This window comes from Rhyacophila brunnea, unplaced genomic scaffold, assembly GCF_057557595.1.
Source record: "Rhyacophila brunnea isolate RB1 unplaced genomic scaffold, BYU_Rbru_1.0 scaffold_9, whole genome shotgun sequence".
NCBI classification, from domain to species: Eukaryota; Metazoa; Arthropoda; class Insecta; order Trichoptera; family Rhyacophilidae; genus Rhyacophila; species Rhyacophila brunnea.
This window is the reverse complement of record NW_028233361.1, coordinates 27,881,859-27,908,308: the sequence shown is the minus strand read 5'-3', so window position 1 is coordinate 27,908,308 and position 26,450 is coordinate 27,881,859. Positions and strand designations below refer to the sequence as shown.

At 32.7% G+C, this 26,450-nt stretch overlaps 1 protein-coding gene across 1 annotated transcript in view; it reads left to right on the top strand.

Moving 5' to 3' along the window:
• Nucleotides 1-26,450, top strand: part of LOC147063482 (uncharacterized) — a 275,530-nt gene that overhangs the window by 48,584 nt on the left and 200,496 nt on the right. The gene's annotated exons all lie outside the window — the stretch shown is intronic.

Here is a 26,450-nt window from a genome sequence, read left to right as displayed (position 1 = left end):
TGATTACATTTTTACAACGTAATATTAATTGGTAATTGATAATGTTTTTTTTATATATTCGCATATCCAATCAACCGCGAAATACGTTTCGTTTTTTGTCATTCAAAGTTCATTCTTCTCCAATATATTAATGTCATTTTTATACTATCTTATTTTGTTATAAAATTATATTTTTTAATCGTGTAGGTAGGATCACATTTTTGCAGATGGAATTTTCCTTCGGTAAACAAGTTTTGACAGTCTTTTTTTTGTGGCGATAATACGTCCGATGGTCTTAATAATATAGTGTTTAATTTCAGGTTTTTGTTGTTTGATTTGGGTTCTTTATATGTATATTAAGATAAACCGGCTGTAAATAATAATATATACACTTTGTTCGCCGCGGTATAATAATCTGGTAGGTTTTCGATCAATTTTGTTTATAACTAATAAATTAAAATATGTATAAGTTCACTAAAAGTTTGCCATCACAAGCCACAGCCTTTGGTTGATTTTGCTTCCATGCCAACCTCTACATACTAAACTTAGCTATTTAGGTACGATCGTGTAACGGTAGAAAACAATTGCCAAGATTATACTAACAATAAATAGTCCTGTTAGAACTACTACATAAAGCAGGTATGCTGACACAATATAATAATGGGTATCTCATTTTAGAAACTTTTAAGAAATATAGACAAAAACATGTTAAGTAACGTTTTCATGAAGAACCACGTCTTTGTATTCGGCAAGGTAGGTCGCCAATCGTTTGGTAATGGTGTCCAAATAAGTATTACATTAGAATCGCTTATAACTACTGAATAAATAAACATAGCGAAACAAATAGTATATCACTGTGAAGTTAAATGAGACGGGTGGCTAGGTCGCCAGTCGTTGCGTAATGACGCCCAACAGAGTGATAAAATGTTGTCCTAACAGTAGATATAAATGCAGGTGGAGGAAATCCGGTGTTGATAACTGCGTTCCGACGACCATTTCCCCATTTTTAGTGAGAGCGCACCGACAAATGTAGGTCTCCGTCCGTGTCTCTTCGCTAGAAAACCACTGATTTTTTTCTTGCAAAAAATATAATTTCATATCTTTTCTGTACTTAGAACATATCTCTGAGTATAAATAGTTTTTTTCTTCAGTAAATCCGGTGTATTCCTCTGTAATATTATGTGAATACAGTAGAAAATTATATTGACAATGAATAAGATGAGAAATTGTGACTGAAATACTGAATTTTTTTTTGAAAGTGAGATACTGAAATTTTCTAGTTTCGATGCTACGTAGAACCTTTACATATTCGTAGAACTCCGTAGACATATTTAGAACTTTTTGTAGAACGTATTTATATGATACGTAGAACTTTTTTCTATTCGTTTGAGGACGTTAACATTAATCACCCTACCCTGTCAGTCCAAAGAATACGTCTATACAGCCAAGCTTCGAAGTTCTCTACTCTCCGCGAGATCTCCTTGTTACAATATAAATATTATTTAATATTTCACACAGAGCCTCTCTACGGATGACTTTTGACGCCTTTGACCCACATTATGTATATGTACATATTCACCTGGTTACATTATGTATCTAACCAATTTACCAATAATATAAATTATTATTTTAGCATAACGACACTTTTCTATACTATATGCACACTGTAATATGCTTTCATACACAAAATTAACACTATTTCAGTCTAAATTTCCCGACTCTATGTGTATTTATATGTTTCGCACGTTGGCCGACTGGTACTGTAGAAAAACCGTCCGAAACGTACATAATATTTTTCTTTTTCTTCTGTTAACGATATTTTAATTGCAGTTAGAGCTATGTGGTTTTTATATACTTCATTGTTATACAAATAAATCTTAACATAATATATTATTCGATTCGAGGGGTTCCGGGCCAAAAGGCGACCTTCAAATATAAAATATTACAGGAGGGTCAAAAACTGTGCTGTATTGTTAATCTTATTATGAATTAATAATAATTTGATCATTAAACCTTTTGTTTAGCGAACGGGTACTTCGTATTTGCTTACGTTATTTGGCCAGTAGCCTATGGAATCACTCCCAATACTAATTTCCACATTTCTACAATGTTTGAGACTTTCACGGTTGATTTTTTTTATCGTAATAGATTCATGGGTTTCTGCCGCGTGTACTTCTTTCTTCTTTTCTCAACTCCGTGCTCGTTGCAGAGGCCATTATCAAAATTGTGTTATGATGAAGTGTATGAATGCCAAAAGGAATCCGATTGGCTAATAGCAAACGTTGCTCAAAGTAATGTGCTGTATCAATCGTTACGACCAGAGATACCGGATCGAATATTGGATTTTGTTAACAGTGCTGGAAGCCATGACGTTTTTAACCGTAACCCATCATCTCTATTAATATTTCAGGGTTTCTATGGATTTCGATGACCTCCTTTACCAATCGTGAAAATATCCCTTATTCCGGCCCAGTATATACACTACATTTCATCATAACGCATCTCTTGATAACGGCCTTTGCAATGAGCTCGAAACGTCGAGGAAAGAAGGAAGAAGTACACGCGGTGGAAACCCAAGAATCTATTACGGTTTTATATTTATATCTTCGTGATATTTCTGGTTGTAAAATATGGTACCTACTTAGGTAAAAACATATACCTAAGAATGTCTTTCTTTATTATTATTTCTGAAAATGAAATCGTAATGTTTTTTCGCATACCAATTTCCATTTAATTTTGGATTCTTTAATATTTTGTACATAAGATAATATGTCTAGTTTCAAGACCAAATAATACCTACATTTAAATTGAAAGATACGTTTTACTTTACTAATACTAGCAGGAGAAAACAGTATTATTTTAATGATAAAATTAAGGTATCAGATTCAGTTGAAAATGTCCCTCTGAGGCGGACGAAACCGGTCCTAATCTATTGATTAAAAGTGGAATAAGTACTACAAAAACATTGCGTTTTATTAAATTAAGACAACAATAGTATCAGATTCTTTATGTATTATTAATAATTGTTAATACCGGGCGCGTACACTACAGGGAGGGGCTTCGGGTCCGAACCACCCCTCGACCGAAAAAATTAGAAATTACTCGTATTTACGTGTATGGAATATTACATCTTCTGCTTCTTCGTCTAATTCGTTGGCGTGTATCTGTAATCTATACCCACTGCCCTGCTAAGTAAAAATACAGCGTTTTTGGTTTTCGTGAAATTGTTGTAGGAGAACCTAAGTTTTAAACTACCCTTTCTCTTATATTATGTAAAATTTTTGGATTGTTTTGACATAATTTCTAAGGTAAAGCCCAAGTAAAACGTGTATTCTCTACGACAATTTCACTGAAACCAAAAACACTCTTTTTATTTAGCAGGGCAGTATAGCTGCCAGCCAGGTGTTCATAGCTTGACTCAAAGTGTGGAGTGTTTTAGTATGAGGAATACCCCCGGAAAGGCGGGGTGAATTCGTAAATCAGTGGCACCTGATAGATTTTGATATCCCCGCCTCCTCTTGCTGCATTATAAATCAATTATTATGGATATTTTTTTCGAAATGGAGTCCCCCGTATAATTTTTCTGTTTGCGCGCCTGGCATATAAAAAAATCATAGTCCGTCAAGTATTGTTTTTTTTTTTGCAAATTATTCATAGATCCGGTTTAATTGTGTACAACTATTACTTAATTATTATAATCATGTCTGAATCTGCAATATCTGCATCAAGTTGTTTGAGATAGTAACCAATCCTGATCCTGGAATACAATAAATTACGAAGGCTGTTTAGTACATTTGCTCGCATTTTTAACTGTGCAGTAAAATTGTCTTGACCAAAAACAATAAATTCTTCTTCATTCTTTGTTCTCGTAGAAATAATCTATATATTATTGATAGTTTCAAGATTTTTTTTTTTAATTCTGAGGTATTTTTTTTTTTGGCAACTACTTAATTTATTCTTACTCTATCTGGTATGAAAAAAGCTGAAGACCCCAAGGCAATATCATGGTAGCTATTATTTGAGTCGAAAATGAGTTATAGTTTATATAGTAGGTAGGATTATTAGCCTTAATTTCGAATGCTATTTCCAATGAAGCAACTTTCATTGCTCTAAAGTGGCCACAGCATAATACGAAACTATTGGATGTTGAAAATGTTAACCGCAATCTTCTATGAAGACCAAAATAATCAATTACGGTATGAATATTTTACATTCGAAGTTATCATACTTATGTCATTTTATCAGTTAATACGTTCTCCACATTGTCTGCGTCGTCAAATATATGCTTACAATATAGTAATGCCGTAATAAATAATTGTCAATTTGATGTTTCAACTCATCTGGGAATTGTGAATTTGACTGTGTTTTTATCTAAATGTATAAAAAGAGCTAATCCACTAAACATAATATTACATGTGTTTGTTGTAACATTCCATCATAAATATTGTTTTTTTGATGATAGAAATTGAAAATAAATGTACCTATATTTAAGGCAACAAAATATAAAATAACTTTTAAATCTGATTATTTCATTCAATAACCGCAAACTCCACCATAAAAATATTTGCTATAAATGATTAAAATACAGGCCAATTCGTAAATGTCTAAATATATCCAAAAGTCTAGTGATAGTCAACATGTTCTTGCGTTCGGATCGTCAGCTCCTAACACTGGATGGGAGACTCCGGGGCCCAGGGTGCGCGAGCGATCGGCATCTTCTATTGGCTGAAGATAACTGTATTGACAGAGTATCAATCGGAATGGGGACGATTAATTGAAGAGGGCAGGGTCCGCCCTCGGGTGGTAGGTATACCACGATACAAATGATGTTATGATCTGATGAATTCAAGAACATTAATAACTGAAACCACTGAACGTACAGTATTATAATATGTAGTTACTTCACAATTCAGAATATTGTGATTACGAGATTTATTTGTACTGGATGCGGTTTTCCAAGTCCAAAGTACACAGGAAGCCAACAGTGGGCACTTGTACCGCATTGTGTACCATGTTGGTAACTGAAATTATTTAACCGCAGCAACCAAGAGAAAAAATCCAGAACATTGAACTCTACGCCGAAAATCTTACAGCTGTACACACATAAAAACGGCCAAATTTTATTCGGTAAAATTGAAAAAAGTCGTTAAATGTAAAAATGTAAAAACAGTTTCGATCTTGCGTGAAAATTTTATATTGTTATTTTGTTTGTAGTTTTTTTTACGAATCGCGAACGGCGTATTGTTTCTATTGCGAAATTATCTTTATGTTATTTTTATGTTAATTATTACTTACTACCTTTTGCCACCGACTATAAATTGTTCTGTTGGCGAAGTATTTAAAAAAAGGAATTAAATCGTTAGGAATTTTACTATTTTAACATAATCTCTGCGTACCTATATAATAGTTGTAGGTATATTGTGTCACTTACGGAGAAAGCAGTGGCCTGCAAACTTTTCACTCATATTATGTACTGGGTCAATCAGAAAAATCAGGTCAGATAATTTTAGCTTATTATAAGTTCCAATTTATTATCTTCTGCTGTTTTTAGCTTCGATATTTTTCTTCGAATTTCATTATTTAGCGGTAATTTTTTATTTAACGTATATTTCTTCTTTGATTTAAAATCCCGGTTCATTAACGATAATCAGGAAGCCAGGGGGGAATCTTTGACATGTTTCGCCCAACTTTACTAAATCGTTTATGCGAAGTGGACTGCTGCTGCAATGGGCGTGCCAGAAGTGGATTTTCGTTAAACTGAACCCATGTATGAGGAATGTGTAAGATGTTAACTATATATATTTTTGTTTCGTTACTCAAAAACTCTTTGTCTAACAAAAAGTCTTTGGTTGGGACAAAAATCCACGTCCCTTTGGCCACTGCCACGCCCATTATAACAGATGCCCATACCACCATTTGGACGATTTAGAAAAGTTCGGTGAAACATGTCAATGATTTTCCCTTCTGGTTTCCGGATAAACCTAATGTACCAAAATGCCTTTCGATATTTGGTCTTTTGGTACAGCATTTGCACAAGTACATTAGCACTTGAGTATCGAATTTCAAGTCTTTGGGTAGGTATATGGAAGTAGTCGAAAATTGATGGTGAGAGAAAATCTTTACTTATTATAGAAACACAGGTTGTATTAATGAATATTTTATTTTATCCATTCGATGTATGCTAATTGAAAAAAATTCTTGGATCCGCCATTTTAGGTTTCACTGAAGTTCACTTTAAATCATTTCATTTCGTTAATGCGTTAGTTTTAGAATATGTAGGTATGTTTTTAGTAATTCTATTGAAAATTGCAATCCCATGTCGAATTTGTCCATTTTCAATAAAAACGCGATATCGTCTGGTGTAACCTTTTTGGCCGTTTTGTAAATTGTAAAACATTATGGCGGGTCCACACTGGCAACATGTCGCGCGACAACCTCGTTAAATTTTACGATAATTATCATTCTTATCGTAAAATTTAACGAGGTTGTCGCGCGACATGTTGCATAGTGGACCCGGCATTACACTCTTGAAGGCCCATTGATTTTTTTGACTTGTAACTACTTTATACGAAAACTCGTATAGAAATTACATAGCACCATTGCCTATTCAAATTCGCACGTAACGTATAATTTTATTGGCAATTCATATCATCTGCTGAACCGTAAAATTATTATCTGTAAACATAAATTATATTCATTGTAAAACCATAACGTACTCTTAACTTTTGAGCATGATTAATATTGGGGTGTAAATATTACTTCTTATCAAATCTTTATTGATAAGTTGTTGAAAACCATCTATATATCGAAAGAAAACTCTCGATTTTATGGTAGTGTTTTATAGAGGCGATTACTTGGTAAAAAAAAATCCATTGAATATTTCGTTCTAGATATACACAAGAGATGTGAGCTAGCTGGATTTTATTTAATAAATGGTAGACTTATCAAGTCTGTATAGTCAACAAAAATACTTACGTCACTGTGAAGCTGTCACATTCTATTCATCGTATGTCGTCATATTGACTCTACAAACCTTGATAGGTTTTGGCCTCCTCCAGATTATTTCCTATTACCGACAATCCAGTACCATCATTATAATTATTATCTGTAGCATAGGCCTGTCACGGCCGCCTTACTGCTAGCCTTCACCGAGGATACAGTGTGGTATTCGAATTTGTATGTCATAATAATATTCATCACGTGATAAAATAATATCTTAACATACATAATTTGAAAACACCTCAAACACATACATACTTTTTTTTAAATACGATACCGAATAGCGGGTCTATTCTATACACAAGCTATATACCGCTAAAGTGATAGTATTGATTACGTATTTGTATTGAGTTATTATAATTGTTACAATAAGTTAGCCGTATAAACAGTCAAAACTGTCTATCTCACTCTAAATTTTATCACAGCCAAGAGAGGTGCTGTTGAAATATAGCACTGATTGCAACAATTACAACCAACTTATTGTAGTTGTTACAATAAGTGCCAATACTTTAATACAAACCTACCCTAAGTTTAATAATATTTATTACTTTATCACTTTAGCGGTCGATAAGTATAGAATAGGCCCACAGAACTCAGTTAGCAACTGCAAGTACGTTAAGACTAAAATTTTGAGAGATTACTGACGTTATCTAGTAATTAAGTACCTATTATTGGTACCTTAATTAAAATCACAAAAGAAAATCACCAATATTAGCGAAATTTGTAAAGCACTTCAATTACATGACTACTAGTTAATGTCGTCGCAATCGCGTAGGAGGCAAATGGCTAAATTGGTAAAATACATTGACAGGAATCCGATGAATACTCGTTCGAGTCCTTACCGGCGTTGTATCTTGTCAAGATTTTGTCTAATATGTACCTAAATATGTTTTTGGGGCGTTTCTAAATTATGTATGTTCAATAAAAAATGTTAAAATTCACGCGTATTGTGAATAATTATTTGTTGAATATAAGTATTATACTAATACATATTAAACGATTTTCAAAATCGTTTACATATCACCTGTATTGCTAACTAGTTACAGGTATCTCATCATTGGATTAAATAAGTTATCTACGCCGGACCCGTAGACGCCATGTGTTTTTCCCACATCTGCATTCAAAGGAGTCGTCCTCACGTGAAATGATCCATTTTTTTCCACCTTGCATCATGGGGTACCAGAGTCTTTAAACATGTCCATTTCATTTCTGATATCTGAGTAATTAAATAGTCGCTTTACTTACCGTCGATCTGTTCTCCGCTATTTCTGTCAAGACATTCCCGAGATCCTTATTCTTCAGTAAGCTTGTAAATTGTACCCATGCAGTTCGCCGTGAGCTGTTCTACATAAAAGAGATGACCGTATAGCATTGATATCAGAAAGTGACGGATTGTTTGTGGAGCTTTTAAATTGTACGTCTGTTACAAAACCATTTAGATGCGACGCTTGTTTGCAGATAGTAATGTTACAATTTTATTAGATTCAATAAGAACATTCATTTTATATGGATTGGTAGGTATCAAATATATGATAATAAGAGTAAGTGACCCTGTAATTATTATTAGATATTATTGATATGTACGACTTTATATTTACGAGCACCTAATTGCTAACCTACTTTTAAATCATTCATAATTGATATTATTTATTGCATTTCTAATTTACTCACCTACTTATTTCTTTTGTCTTTCCCTTGTATTCCGGTGGTTTTATTACGTATTTTACTTATACATGGATTTGATGCCAATGCATACCGTCGATCCCTAAAAAGTCGGATCTGAAATTTTGTCATTTTCGGATTATTACGTAAAAGTTGTTTAAACACTTTAAACATTTATACCACAATCACAGTTTTTTTTGTTTGTTTGAAAAATTTCGAGATACTCAAGTTAAAAATGACGGATCTACCGAGAGTGTCCGAATAACAATGTCGGTTTAACCCATATTTTTATTCATTATGGCAAGCAATAGGTCACAAAAGATATTTGATGAAACATCTTTGATTGCTCGTACTGAAAAATAGCATTTTGCAGATCCGACTTTTTTAATAGGGACCGACGATACGGTCACCTGTTTCTGATCCACCGTCTCACGGTGAATAACCATGTGTGATGTGACGAACTGCATGCGTACAATTTTCCAGTCACGAATCTTCAAGGGCTCTCTAATTTATTTTATAAAGAACAAGTTCCTTCTATAAAGTCGATTGTAGGTAATGTAGGTACATATCTTCTTTCGTAGTTTCCGTTTCCCAATATAGACCACTCCCGTTATCTTCACTCCGCTCTGATCTATGTATATTTAATATCAATTACATTAATTACATTGTCCAGTTATCTATTAGTCCGGTAAACCAGCTCTTCTTTTACCGATCGCACTATCAATAACGATTTAGGTTCGTGGCACTTAACTGGCGACTTGCGAACAAACTTACAACGAATCAGTTAGTTTTTTATAGTCGGCTGGCACGCAACCAAAATCGTTTTCACACCTATTGGCCGAGCGAACAGTTTCTCCAAGCTAATATGTATAACTACTTGGGTGCCCGTGCCTTTCGTGGCCAAACTTTTCAGTTTGCGTGTACGAAGAATTCGTTGATGTGCAATAACCATGATTATCTAGTACCACAGAACAGATAATAAATAGAATTCCGATAGGCTGTATACCAATTGGGAGGGCAATAACCATGTTAAATGAAATCGCTTCGGATATTGATATATTCCATTTACGTGAGATGAATTTAGGCGGACGTTGTTTTATAAGTTTTTAATATAGGGTCTATCAAAGTTCACTCTGTGTGCTTCCATCTTCTTTTATTTTTATTTTTGTTATTTTATTTTATTTCTTTTCTTATTTTATTACTTATTGTATTATTAACTCACATTTCTCTGTATTTTTATTTTAAAAATTGTTAACACTTATTTTATGTCATGTCGTGAACGCTTTAAATTTATAATTTGTTATGTTCATTATTTATGTAAAATAAATAAATTTGAATTTGAAAATTTTAATATTGGTCAATACCTACAGTAAATATTGACGGAGGGTTTTGAATGTGTGAGTGTCCTACGAAAATGAACCACACATAGACGTGCAATAGTGTGTGTAATTAACCAATATAAAATGAGCGTCAATACATAAACCGAGAGCAGTTGTCAGTATTTGACGTGTGACGTATTCTTGACACGTGTTTAAATTTATCCCTTATTCTTCCTTACTCGAGATCGGTTGCCTGCTTCTCCTTACCCGTTAGGTATTTCAGTTCCCATTATTTCTGAGTTCCCTGCCTAATACTTTTCGCGCAGTACGCCCTTTGTCTCTTTGTCTCCCGGTCTCGCCTTTTTCTAATTCTACGATTCCGGGATTGGAGAATTTTACCAACTACTTACTTAATATTTTACGCTTCAAACAATCCGATGAGAATTTAATTTTATACAGAAGAAACAATTACAAAAAAAATATTTTAAATCTATAAATCTATTTTTTAAATAATTACAAGATAAAAAGAACTTTTTATATACCACGTTTTTAAATTTTCTGTTGAATCATGTAAACTTGACAATTCTATGTATTAATAATTTAGGGCAAATAAGGTAATTGTCAACAAATCATTTTTTTTGCTATTTTGCAACAAACAAACAAATATAGAATACAGAAATGTCATTTTGATTTCCATAGTAACGCACGCGTATATTAATAATTTAGTTGCTAGGACCACCCCCTTAGTAACCAATAATAGTGGATTGGATTACGGATTTCTTCCGAAATAACTTTTCATACAAAACAGAATTAACTGAAAATGAATTCAATTCTACTTAAATATGGCTAAAAGTAATAAAAGAATGCAATTGGCATCGTGTTCTGATATATTCTAAAAGTTTCAAATGTCTAGCTAGTCGGGAAGTTAGTTAAAAATCGATTGCAAGATTTGTACTGGATAAACAAGCACCGGACAAACAAGAATACGACCTAAGAAAAACGTGGTAGAATATTGTGCTCAAATATGTAAATTAATCATATATTGGGATTTCAGCTTTTTCCATTCATCGCTTTGCAATGTCTATTTTTTCAAATCAGAAAAAAAACAGGACCGAAATTATTAATGAAATCAAATTGACCTTATTAATATTGTATGACTACTTTTAATGGTTATATTTATGTGCTTCATTATTGGTGATCCGGTCTCACATCTTTGCTAGGCATTGCAACCTATGGCGGAATTTTCAATCCTAGTTACATTACAAAATGGAAAAATATGTTCGCTTTGCCAAAAACCTTGTAAAAAACTAATCTCGGGATTCCAACATTTTTAATCCGAGATTAGGGGTCGTGGAATCGAAAACCTTCTTTACGTCTGTACTCTCGTGGACAAATCGTTCAAAATAATCACTTGTTTGGGTGGACCCAGGACTAAATTTTAAGAAGCAGTTTTTTAAGTCAGTATCTCTGATTTTGATATCCAGGCCCATAGGACATAATGTACCCCTGTCTTCATAAATTTGTAGTCACGGGAAATAGGAAACGGTTTCCGGGTGAAATTTATTTTCTCCTCGCCTTATCTCAATTTAACTTGGCTGTTGACCTACTGATTTATATATTAAAACTAGCTCAAAATTTGCAGTGGGGGAGTATATACTACGATCGAGTGCACTCGTGAATTAAGTTAAGCACATTCATTGGGCATTGGATTTTATGCATCTAAGAAATATTGTTTTTAGGGTCGTATAATAATATTGTAAGGGGTTCCATAATCATTAACTGGTTAGAAACTTTTTATAAAGACATATAATATGTATATACTTATATATATATAATAAATATGTACTTAAACCGCCATAAGAGACGCAGCATGCCCCCCCCCCCTTCCTGAACCCTATGCATTGGAAGGACCTTGCGGACACGAGAGTAGAAACTTTTATAGAAGGCGGCCTAGATCCATATCTGATTGGGGTGTCGATGGTGATGATGGTCTACACCAGGGGTAATCAACCTTTTTATACCTCCCGCCACCGGTTCCACAGTAATGGTGATTTATAAAGTAGGAAAGTAACTTTACTTAATAAAATTTATAAAGCAGTTACAGCAAGTTAAAGCATATAATAATAATTATCTACCAAATACTACTTTATGCCAGACTTTCGCTAAGTTTGGCAGAATAAATCTTTATAAAACAACTTACTGTAGTTAAATATATCTTTTTATTTATACTTTGCATTCATAGAAGCATTAAGAATCTTTTGAAAACATAATGAAAATGTTTTTAAAACCCCTACCGCCCACCATGAAAGCTGGAACGCCCACTAGCGGGCGGTAGGGACAGGTTGACTACCCCTGGCTACACTCTACACTTACGCTGTCATATTATTGAATAAGTTTAACACATACCCATGACAAAGAGTATTAAGGTTTCCAAGATAAGGGTTTTTCGTCATGGGGTTTTTTATATCATTTTATACTTAGTCCCAGATGCAGTATGTCGAGACACGTTAAATCGAAATAACGTCAATATTACATATATAATCCAAAATACAATGATTAATATGTGACGTCACATCGCGTTCCGTCATTACTATTGTGGCCATTTTTTAAATTTTGTTATCTCCATATTTTTTTTAAAAGTATATTATGAATATTTATAAATTAATAAGTCAATATAAATTACACAAATTAATTAACTCATTGCGGATCTAGTATACCTATTAATAAGATGGATTTATACTTAATACATTTTTTTGTTATTATATGGAAATAAAATTAGTACCTAATGTTAGTAATTTGTTCATGCTTCCGTTGACAAAGTGAAAATAATATAATATGATTTATTTAAAACATACTGTTAGTCGTTCGTATTTGCGTATTTAATCGATGTTATAAATATTTCAAATGCTTGCCAGGCTTTTTGGTCGTGAATGGCACGTGTCACCTGTCACTAGTTCTACGCGCATCTCTTTCCAAACACCGCGCATGTTCCAGTGTTGCCATCTTATCAAAGTGGAATTATAGTACAGAGCTTTCAAAATTATAGTATTTGGGATAAAATATAGTACGCGTTGTCATCTGTTGAAAATGTATATGTTTTTTTGTTTCTCAGAAAAAAAATAACGGAGAATTTGAGAAACTCCGAGACTCCCTTTTATTCAGGTACCTCTTCCGACCAAAAATGCTCACCGAAGAATTCAAGAAATTTCATTTTAAATCAAAGCCAAGAGATTTTTTTACGTTTTTCGAGCAATTTTTTTTCCAAGTTCTCCAAATCTTCTTATATTGCGAAATTATAGTACTTTGGACCAATTTATCGAACGAAAATATCGAAATTTTAGAATTTTTTATATATTTTTTCCGATATTCAAAATTATAGTATTTTGGGCAAGTTCTTTCTAAGGTTGTTCCAAATTATGAATGTTAAATAAAGAATATTGCAATCTGAAATCTTGTGTATATTATAATAAAAATCAATTAAATTATACAGCGGTAGCATTGTAAATATGAAAACTATAATCTGATAACGTATTAAGTTATTACGGTATTAACCTTGTGTTGAAATGCTATCTGTTAAATTAGCTAGATAATTGAAAGTGTGCCGCTATAAAAATTATTGCAAAAAAAAAACGTATTCGTTTCTGATATCTTTTTTCCACTGGCCACATCGTGACCGGCTGGAACAAAAACAACGTTTTTTTTCTTCTTTTGATTATGTTAGATTCTTAAGAATTTATTTACCATGCAAATTGCCTGGTTATTTAGTTCTGCTGTCAGTAATAAAAAATCGGTAAATAAATATTAAACCCCTTATTTCTTTATCACTAACGTCTATATTGTGCGCCAAGGATATCTACTTAGTAGGGAATAAAATAATATATTGTGTGATAATGAAATGTCATTATTGTGAGTTGTGACTGCGAAACATAATTTTACATAGGTATATAGGTACAATACAGAGTACCCAACTATTTATTTTTGTTATACCTACCGTTACCCACATAATAATGCATCACATTATTATAGTGAATACTTTAGTTTTTGTGACACATAATATCATTCCCGTTTGATTTTGAAAATTCATAATTCTATAAACACTGATCTTCTAGGACGTAGGTTATGCATCACCTACTATCATAATAATGCTAGATTAGATTATTGTATAGATAATTATTATCATCAGCAATACAACGAAAATTGGGTCTTGCCAACTTCCGGAAAATATCCCAACACTCCCAACCACTGTTTGTTTTATCTCTCTCACTGCAATAGCCCCAGAGATTATAATATATATGTCATTTTCTACACAGTACATCTACGTCAATTTGAAATATTTAGGCAAGTATGTATACGAAGCCTATTTTTTATTCCATAAAGAGGGACCCTGCTGTGTGGTTGAGTCTGTTTTAGCTTTAGAAAATGCCCTTATCTTCATCGACGTTACATCCCTAAGAAAAGATCGACCACATGCCATCGAAGCAAAATCATTTTTTTGCTAATGGACGTAGCACCTGAAGAACACAAAGGACGTCAGAATCGACTCTGCTCATAAAAATCTAAATCAAATTTCATTCTTTCGTAAACGGTTGAACACATGAAAACTCTACTTCCTACTAACTTACACACCATAATTATATTATGTTGTAGGGCCGGGGGGGGGGGGGGGGGGTCGCAAATTCTCGTTCGTGAAATTTGAAATGATCTACTAACATCTCCACTTTAATATTTTAAAAAAATGTAAGAATGTGTCTTGTATAAGTCATCTTACCCATCTTATTATATGTACATCAGAAATTCACTAAATGGAAAGCGTTTGTTCTTGATATTGTGTGTGTGTTTGTAAAAATATGCATAAAGCAATATCTGAAACTTAGATGTTACCTACATTCAGTGTGCAAAGTGAAAAAGAAACCCGTGTCGGTGCATTTTAAATGCAGCTGCCAGTACTCATTTGCTTTTCTAATTTCCTTGCATAATTTTGCCATTAAAAATTCTCAGTTTCATTAGAATGCCAATGGAAAATTATTCAATGAAAACCTGTGCGGGTACACTAGAATAAAAACAGATTACCTACTTAAGACGCTTAACTTATTAACTCATTATTAATGTTTTGTTTTTCTTTTAGTTGATTATCATAATTAATTTTTCTGTCTCATTATTACCGTGAAATATATAAAAATACGAAAGAATCAGTCAAACAACAGTGTATTCTAAATTGTCTTATAAAATGACTTCTTTTTCCTTCTTCCGATGGCGTTATAGCTCAACAGCCAAATGCCTTTTCTATCGTCACGATCCTTTGCGGTTTTTCTTCAGTACTCTTTCATACACTACTAATTATATGCACATATAAATAAAAAAATATATATAAAATAAAAAGCCTTTTTATTTCTTACAAACAAAAGTAAATGACAGTTAAATGACTATATCTAAGGAATATATATATAACCTATGAATATATATTAAGATTTTTTATTTTTATATATAATACTATTAGATAATGTTTATAAATTAAACAATGATATGTAATGGTTTGTAAGAACCTCTCTTCGGGTGAAGGCCTCCTCCAAAGTGTTAATCTCTGGCCTCTCTGGTTTCTTTCTCCATACCTGTTTGATTTCGTAGCTAAGTATTCGTCTTGTCTGGGTTGGCCTATTTTTGCATTTAGGTGCAAGTATACGCACCCACAAAAATAGCGGAAGAAGAAGAAATTGATACTTTTTTATACAAATGTAAACAAAGCTATTAACCAAGCACATACAACTTTTAATTATATGCACATACTTAAACCTTCTGATTTTCTACTGATTTACTACATGTGTTGTCCGTTTGGTTTATGCTAATAGAGACACTGCAACCTGATTATAATAATATACGATTGCACATCAAGCGTCACACTTTGAAACTAATTAAAATTTCGTGACACACAAAATTGTTAAGTTTTCGAAAAACTGACACTGGTTGAGGAACGCTGCAATAGCGCATTGACATTAACAACAATCAATAATCGCTTCAGTTCTATGACTACTAGTTAATTTCGGTGTAATTAGGTATGACGCTCGTGGATAAATTGGTAAAGCAAATTGGCCGGAATCCAGTTCGAGTCCTGTCCGGTGTCGTATTTTTTCAGGATTTTTTAAATACGTATTTTTCTGAGTAGTTTTCGAATGCATGGATGTTACGATGGTTGAATTGGTTGGTAACTATAGAGACAAATTGATTTGATCGCCCGACAACCTGAAGACGTGTATTCGATTCCCTCTCGGTTCATGATTTATTCTAGGATATTTCTAATACATAATATATATTTCTGAGCAGGATGTATGGTTCAATCGAGTCGTTTTTTTAATGTTAAGGAGCATTTTATTGTTCTTTGGATACTAATATAATTTGAACACTGCGTTAACTTTGTCAGTGCAGACATTTCATTTGTATGCGGCATAAATGGCAACAAAGAAACGCGACACATTGGAAAACCATTCCACGTCTGTTGCATTATGCAAACTGAAGAAATGCATACATAACGATACCACAGTTCAATAGGGGAACAACTCAAAATTTAAAGGTTTTGAGTTAAGAATGCCATTCGATGTAGAAAAATTTTCTCTTTATAATTCAACAAAAAAAAAAGTCAAAAATGTCTTCAATATGTCATAAAATCAAATAACCCTTTCTGGGATTAATTAGTAATTCCGTTATATAATCAAATTTATTGGTTAATTCCTTATTAAAATGTATAATTTCATTGTGCATTGATGAATTCCACTAAATTGAATATAAAAAAACATACACTTTCAACGAAATCAAAGCTTTAAAATTAAAATGAGAATTACAGCAAAAAATTCAAACGCCATTATCTTGGAACATGGTTTTATGAGTTGTTCCCCTATTGAACTGGGGTATCGAAGGTATGTAGGTACTTACCCTATGCAAAGTACCCAGTTGGGATAATGTAATGAAGCATGGGATGTGGTTGACGCTAGAAAATTCATAGTCCTATTTTTTATTACTTGGAGTCTTATCTAGGTACACTAATTACTTTCATAGTGGAAGAGGAATATTTCAATTACATTTATTATTATACTCTGCACTATTGCGACAAAGATGTTGCAGATAAACCTTGTTTTGTGGATTATGTATTTTATTACATACATGTAACATGTATACAACACATATACACCATTAATAGTATTAATATTAATTATTGAAACTGATAATAATGTCACTAATACGTATAAGTAATTAAATTTGCTGCAATTTATTTTGCATTTTAACTTTATTTGCAGCTTTATTGACAAGCGTGTTTTGAAATTTTTAGATAAAATCGATAATAAAGATGGAGCTTTCCCGGAAAATTTTTGGCTTAATAAATGAGATCCGTGTTGCCAGTCATGGCCCCCACATCCTGAAGCAGACCCCAGGCTAGGATCGTTGGCGCCCCCCCCCCACCTATCACTAAGAGTAAAAGCAATGTAGCGTTTTCCATGGTGTGCGCGGTAAAATTAAGGTGTATTTTTAGCGATTTTTCCCATCCATTTGTATTATGGAGTTGTCGAGTATCGGCACACGGTTAAAAATTGCATCATACAATCAAATATTTAAATTATTAATAATTATTGAACCAAAATAGCCCCGCCCCGCAGGCGACTTTTTTTACTATTAGAGCAAATTTGTGATCTATGTTTATCTCACTCATCTGGTCGACTCGTCACGCCGGGCCCTTCCTGAGCCCGGGCCCCTAGGCTAGAGCCCTGTCAGCCCCCCCTTGTGGGGGGCATGTTGGCAGTACTCAATAGTTGTATTTGTAAATACAATCTAATGGCGGCCTACTATCGCGATCTAGCTTTGGTTATTTATTTGCAATTTTACGCGGCTGTCATCTAATTTGTGAATAATTTGTATTGTTATTTATTATTGGCTTGCAATTACAATGCAAGACGTTTTATCCCAGTACACACAACACAACCCCCTTAGATTCATCACTTTCACCTCCGCACTCCTCTTTTTCGGCAGAGCTTCAGTACCTAACACCGATACAGAGGACACTTCATGTCATTGAATTTAATATAAACGACAGCAGAGCAAGTCAAAATACTCTTTCTCTAATCCATCACTTCTTGTAATAATTGGCGTCTATTGTTAGCTGTAGGTGTAAGGCGACGCGTAGGATTGCAACTCGTGTGGACGCAACTTAATTTGATTATTAGCCGCGTACATATTCATTTACGAAATGATTGCAAGTCGGCTTTTTAACGCACGTGCATATTTTATTGTGACATTATAAGTATTATGACATCTAGGAACTAACATTTACTAACTTAATAAGCAACATTGCAACGCCGCGCCTATTATCATAGTTATCATTAAAAATTACAAAATCATATATTATGAGATCTCAGGTCTGTTACGTATGTGGTTTTATAGCATACCTTGCCTTAAATTTCGAAAAAAACATTATTTTCAAATATTTTTTGGTTAACGTTGGTTGGTCTAATAGTTAGGGTTGTTGGGCAAATAGAACTTAATGCATTATTATAAAATGATATTTCTGCTTTGGTGGTATTTAAATATTAATTTCAATATTAGAAACCTTTTTATCGTTTTTACATTTTTGTAATGAAGTTGATTAATAAACAACAATATTAATTTATATTTTGAAGTAATCATTACGGTGAAAGTTCAGAAACCTGTGTATAAGTTAAAGTAACACGTGTTAATCGTAAACTAATAGCACTTGAAAACATTTCATTGAATAAATTAACAGGTATTTGAATAATACATACTTAAATATAAAAAAAATAATCACACTCATATGAATGAACACTGGACATGTGGCGTTAAATTTATATTTTTTTCATGTGTTCACAATAATTATTTACTTTTTAAACCCACGGTGGCCATGCGTATATATTATAATATGTAGAACAAAATTATTGAAGTGAGATTTTATTTGTTATTAAATTTGTTGATACTTATCGTGGGTATATTTTTTGAGAGGGAATTTTTTTACTTTGAATTTTTCTCGGACGCAACTAAAAAAGCTGTAAGTAAATAAATTAGTTATTATTATTTGCTGCCTCAGTACAAACAAGGGCACACTATTTGACAAAAACCTGTTAAGAGAAAATGATTGTCAAAGTTTTTGAATACCAATAAGAGAGTAGGTACCTAATTAGATATTTTTATAAAATATTTATTTATTATTATTATGTAAATATCCTAAACAAATGAACAGTTTATCTAAAATTATAAAGAACCACCTTAAATTCCCTCCAATATTTAAATTAAATCAATTTATGCAATAAAGTGTAGTATTGTAATAAAACAATAATTACACTCCTTTGATATTTATATGATGTCGTTGATGTCATACAAATTTATCTGAAATATTATGATAAAATAATTTTCTACAAAAATAGTGCAGCCTTACCAAGAATCTTCAACTGATTCTCCATATTTTGTAATTCATAAGTCAAAACTAACATTTTGTCAAATAGTGTAACCCTTGTACTTAGGTAGCTATATGTATGTTTTAAATCATCATAATAGTAATGTAATAGTTGTCACTAATCGAAAAAAAATGTTCCTGTCGAAGATATAGATAGAATTATAATCGATAAAACATATATGAAAATTGACAACACCATGTGGTGTACAATTTGTTATCAAATTACCTATGTATTTTTTATTATCAAATATAAAGAAACCTTCATTTAGTTGGTGTGGGAAATGGAATATTGTGGAAATATAAGTTTTTCTGCTTTCTATCGTTTACATCCATCCAATAAGCACTCATCGACACTGCCTCCAACACCACATCATATACTTATAGGATCGATTTTTTTTTTCGATTTTGGTCTACATTTCCGTTGCATAAAGAAAATGTAGAGAACAAATCCAAACTGTCTGTACATATTACATATACATATATATAAATGAAATTGTAACATGTATCGGATAGAAAATAAAGCTGACACTTCCGTCGGATGTAAACGAAAAGTTAACAGATCAATAAAGATTTTATTCACATAAATTTCGCGACCAGACGAAAACAATATTTTGTTTTCCGTTTCTTTGGAAAAGAGACAAAAAGTACCTAACCTAACTGAACCATCTGCTGTCTAGACTTGAAAAATATTTTATTCATTGTGAATACTACTTAATGCTAAGTAAGTGTACTTACCATGTAGGTATTTAAAGTTTTAATTAAGCTCTAAATTTAATATTGAATGGTAGAGTGATCTATAAATATCTATAATATGACGGTACCTATATGGGTTATATTAAAATTAAATCAATAGAATTCTGCATTCAAATTTGCCCGCCTACAGGGACCATTACGTTTTACTTTGACCAGTATCCACTAGCTCGTGTCACGAAGTTTTCCCTATATTATGTATCTATTTATAAACACAAGTTTATTAAGATGAAACTTTGTGAAACACAAAAAACCGCAGAATTTCCAGACAATATTTAATCAATTAATTATTATGTTGAACGTACATAATTTGAAAACATCTCATGCATATAATATATACCTACCACCTACCCACCAGGAAAAAGAAATACGAAACCCGACGGGACTTGAACATGACAATCGCTGGATTTGCGCCAATATGCTTTTCCAATTAAGCTACGGGCATTCTACTTAATTACGACGAATTTAACGAGTAGTTCATAATATATGAAATGCTTATCAAATTGCGTTGATTACGTTGACTGTCGGTTTTTGTTTAAATCAAGGTATGTATCAATTAAATACCTTACCTTAAACGCTTAAAAGTCCCTCTCTTTATTTCTCCAATCTTCAGAAGTTTTTATAATAGTTTAATAGTGAGAATTGTATATATTTACACCTATAATAGATTTATCTATTTTTTTATGCTATTGTAATATCTAATAATTGACTACTTATTTATAATATAATTTTGTTTTTAAATTCATTTAGTTAGAAGGTAGATCGTAATATCTTAATAATTATTTTATGACTAAATACTCGTGCAGAGCAATTCGAAAAACTTTTCCCATTTTCGTTAGCGACGATTGGTGGAGCATGTCCGCCAAACGTCACTCCGTATAATTTTTTCACGCGTTTGATTGTAATTGATTGAGAATGCTTCCACTTACAAAAGAAAGCATTCCAAATGAATAATTATCCCAGCACGAAAATAATGAAAACAAACATTACACACGTACGCTTTGGTCGCCGGTGGATTATGGATCATTTCGACTAGTGCACATATAGCCTTAAGGCTATACCTCAGTTGAGGCACGGTCTAAAAAGCGGGTGCAAATGACGCATGCCAAACGAAATATAATTTGTCATATAAATCCAACATGCGTCCATTTAATGTTCGATTTATTGTTTTATTAGTGACAATAATAATATATTCATTGGCATGTTTTCTTTTTAAAGTAAATGGGTAACGTTTCTAGTCATCTTTTCACGATTTAAGAATTAATACCGCCGTCGCCATCACAAAACAAATTGACGTATTCACACCTCGACGTTCGCTCTCAGACTGCCAGCGAGTCCAAAATTTCATCGCGCCTATAGTTGAAAATTATTTGCCGTTTCACTGATGTATCGTCTTAAGTAGTTGTCATCATCATCAGCCGGAGTCGATCCATTGCTGGTTGAAGGCTCTCCTATCTTCCTCCACTCTTCTCGGGTCTTAGTTTTTCGCTGTCACATACTTCCTTCGAACTTTATGAATTGCTGAATATGCTGGATACACCAGCCGGTTTTAAGGCGTCCCGTGGACGTTTAGTGCCCCTTAAGTACCACTGTATGACGGCGTTTGTCAACTCGCCGTCCTTGCCAGCCCATTGCCATTTCATCTACTTAGCGATCTCTATCACAATGTTTTCTTAAATTTCATAGGCTCTATTGGTAAGTATACTACTTACTGTCATATAATATAATGCAATTCATAAAATATTTAGTAAACATTTTATCTTATAAGCTATGTTACATAAAATATTTATATAACGATAAAACACTGAACCATAGTGACACATGTACAGTCTAGATAAAGGGTTAATTTATTTACTTTGAGTAGTTAAGACTTACTTACTTCTCTCCATTTTTGAGATCTGCAGTTTATTTTTATAATAACTGCATTATTTTTAATTTAAAATATTTTCAAAGTAGCTTAGTAAAATCCATTCATTATAATATAATAAAATTTACAATGTATCTAAAAACCCCTCAAAACTGTGTCATTGTTTTTATGCGCATATCTCAATGTGTAAGTCAGTGGTATCCAAACTTTATGTTACTACGCTTCCCTTTTAAAAAAATCTAATCTTGGCGACTCCCTTCCTTTATTTCATGAAATAATACAGACACCTTTTAAAATAGTCAAAAAAGTACCTACCTATCGCTGAGGTTAAAGGAAGTGTGGTATTACATCAAATGCAATCATCATTCAAATTACAACGTACAATTTAACCCACATATTTAAAATATTTGATAGCCCTGAAACAAATTAGCGCCACAAGCCCCTTTTTAACTATTAGAGTAACTTTGTGATGTGTGTTAATCTAACTTAGCTGGTTGACCCGCCACGCCAGTCCCCCAGGTGAGGATTATATAATTAGTCTCCATATCTTCAGACAGGTTTCCAAACAACCTTTTATAGGACTGTTTTTTTTATGTAGTTTATAACTAGCGGCCGATTTATAAACTGCATCTGCAAACCAAAAGCTATATTAATTGTGTTAAACTTTTCGCGCCTCCCTTTGCAACACTCCGCGCCTCCCAGTTTGGAAATCGCTGGTGTAAGTAATGGAGAGAAACCTTTTTGCTTTTGCCCTACTCATTTCTTAATATTTAGGAAATTGTACGAATCAATTAAAAATTGGCATATCACCTATGGAATATTCCACTCTACTAAATTTGGCTGTCATCTGTATCATCGTTGATTATATCGAAAAATTGACCTTTTAGTAGTCATAACACACCTTAACATATGATTAAGTGTAATGTTTGTATACTATTATCACTGAATTATCACTATTACATGCTTTGAATTATATATTTTTATGCTAGCATGTTATTAATTATTTATAGAAATAAAAATAATGTTTTAAAAAGATTCAGCGCCCACTCGGATTTATTACAACCATAAAAGTAGGTATCTAGTACTTGATTATGCTTACTATGTATGTGTCTTATTCAATATTTTTATACAATATAATGCATACTAAGTGATGGGTAATTTATAGAATATTAATAAAATTATTTTTTAAAGAAAACATTTCAATTCCGAAATGTCAAAACGCGTTATCTTTACACCAGTTTTAGGGAATGATTGCATCTTTAAAGCTATGTCTTCATTTGATTACTTCATCTTCCACTTGGCTTACTTTTAAAAATTCTGGTTTTAAGACCGAATAGTTTTGGGCATGCTTTAGTTAAAAAGCATACCAAAAATAATTTTCAATTTTCACAGGAAACTGTCATATTTTTATAATGCTGATTTTAATACAGTGTTTTGAAAAAAATATAATACACAACATTTTTGTTTTAAATCCTTCAAAATTACAGTAATTTTGATACATTTGGCATACAATTATAGTACTTGTAATATCGTCACCGTTCTGGTAGAAGACACTAATACGAAAAAATGACGTATTGAGTTAGTTATACCAAAATGTTCCTTATTTCAAACTTTACCGTCTGGAAACCTTCTTAATAAATAAACAGTCTTTATTTTAAAGTCATCCTTTTTACGATTACTTAATAAACTCACATGATAGATCATTTCAAACATTTTAACAACTTCAAAGTCAAATTACTCAAAACTAGTATTCTCCAGTTAGTGTGTTCTGCCAGAACAGATACGATATAAATTTTTGGCAGAATCATTCGGGGTTGGTAACACTGACGTGATGCCATGAAATATGTATATACGTGTGCTAGCCTGCCATTTTGAAACCGGTTTCAGGCAGGCAATGCGCAGGCTACGCATGCACTGCGATGCGTTCATCTAGCGCAGGTTTTCCTATACTATTTTCGGAACATATCAGAAGAATGGGTACCCCAGTGTGTCAAAACAAGCTGTTATTGTTTTACTTCCGTTTACTACGACATATTTATGCGAAACAGGATTTTTTAATTATGCTGCAACGAAGTCAAAGCCCAGGAACAGGCTCAACGCTACACCAGATTTAACTTTCTAATAATTTGCATGATATCAAGAACTCAAACTCATCGAAATCATTAAAAACTTAATTCACGTATATTTATATGTTATGTTTTTAAAATAATTAAGTAGGTACTATTTAAATATATCTAAATAGATAATTATTGTTTTTTTTTTCATTTTGTTAAAATTAATTGATTGTGTATTATTTACCAACCCTACGAAATTGAAAATACACAAGGTGTTCTAAATTGTAGGATTTGTTCCGTCGTAGGAAAAGTTTGGCAAACCTTGAACTTCAGAAGATGGGTTTTCTAGCCCGAAACAGCTTTCGACGTAAATGACTCAGTTAAAGTATAAATACTAACAATAACTTTTTTTCAAAACTATTACAATGGTTCTACTTGATGTTTAATTTGTAAAGTCTCAGTATTCTCAACCAAATGCAATACGTTTGTTTATGCTGAAGAATGACAATAGGAGGGTGTGGTAAGTATAATAGCATAGCAAAGTATATTAGAATAATTATTCCAGCGAACGAAAAATCGTCCGAATGCCCGGGGTTTTATCAACGTAATGGTTATTATAAGAAACTACTTTTGTGCTGATTATAAACATGCGCCATATCATCCGATCATCGTATTTGCGATCCTTCTGTGCATATTTTATATTATTTTTACGCTAAAGATTCGACACTGGTCGTGTTATTGCGAAATCAGCCGAGATTTTTTTTCACGATTGGATCCGTGGTATAGCTTCTATCATTTCATTGATTTGATCGGCCACGATTGCTCGATAGATGAGATGAGGGTAGGACTCTGACACAACTTTCGACCGACACGTATCGTCGATCTGTCAATGTCGTATTTCCCTTCAGGATTTCGTTTGTAATCTAATAATGGTAGATACGTTTTAAGGATTACAATGTCAGAGAATTTTCCGGATTAGTATCCGATCCCGGGTTCGAAGGAAATATGAAATGTTTCCCATTTTTTTATTTCTCAGCATTTAAAATATGACACTGTGTAAGTCACTGACTATTTATTCTAGGGATCTGGGTTCGATTCTCGGTGAGGTCACAATATATTATTTTGATTAGCCGAGTGTTTGATTGTTTCACTTTTACTTATACATTACTATTTTACTACACTATTGTCATTGGGCCCCATGTGTATTGTAGTGTTAAAAGGGATATTTATTTATATATATTATCATTTTTCTTCTTTCGACCATGTCCGTTCATAATAGGATCATATGGGCCTCAACAGAGAAGAGGTTTGTATTAACAGATTTTATTTTTACGGGAAATGGATGTCAGCCACTTGCTCTACCTATTAGGTCCATACTGACTAATACACACATTGAAAAACATTATGTGTACTTGCCAGACCCAGGATTCGAACCTGGGACCCTCGACACTATAGGCCGGCGCTTAAGCCACGCATATTATGATATAATAAAGTTACAACTCACGTACTTATATAAATGTTTTATGATATTAGGTTATTACCGATGAACACCAAGTGAGTGTGAAGTGTGTCCGAAATCCTAGCATTTTCAACAAATCGTTAAGGTTTTGGGCAAACCGTAGTCCTTATTTTTAGATAATAGATACATAATTGTATAATATCTTGTATTTTAAATTTTATCCTTGAAAAATACATACAATTAAATGTATAGTATGATAGAAGTAATGCGGGGTTTTTTTTTATTAAATCATAACAGTGATTACATACGCAGTTACTCATTTTATCTTGGGGAAACATAATATTTATGTGATAGTGGTTTTAATAATTCGTTAGCTGTGGGACTTTTGGGAGTACGCACTTACATAAATTGCAAAAATAATAAATAATTTATTCACATAAACGTAAGCCAACGAATATTTCGGATTTACCCGAAATTTAAAATTTTATTCAATAAAATTTTTAAAGGAACCGGTATATGAAACAATGTTGTTTTGTTTTTGCTAAATCAGTAGAAAACAAATTGTGGCACTATTAAAATATTCTTAAGACATCGTTACGTGTAGGGTCGCCAACCGTCCCGGAATGGAAATCCCTGACCATGATCTCAGTTGGATCATATATCTGTGGAGCAAAATGTCTCGGAATGTTAGAGAAACCAATATTATCGATCTACGGTTAAGGAGTATTCTTTCTATCTCGTACAACTCTGCCTATCGTATTATTTCTACTTATCAATTTTGAGAGTGATTCATACTTTTCATTATTTTTTATGTCAACGCAATGATATAGGGGTTATTTAATCAATTCGAATCTCGAATCGTAGATTCTTTAGCAGTACTTAATATAATACGTATTATTAATAGAATTTGCGT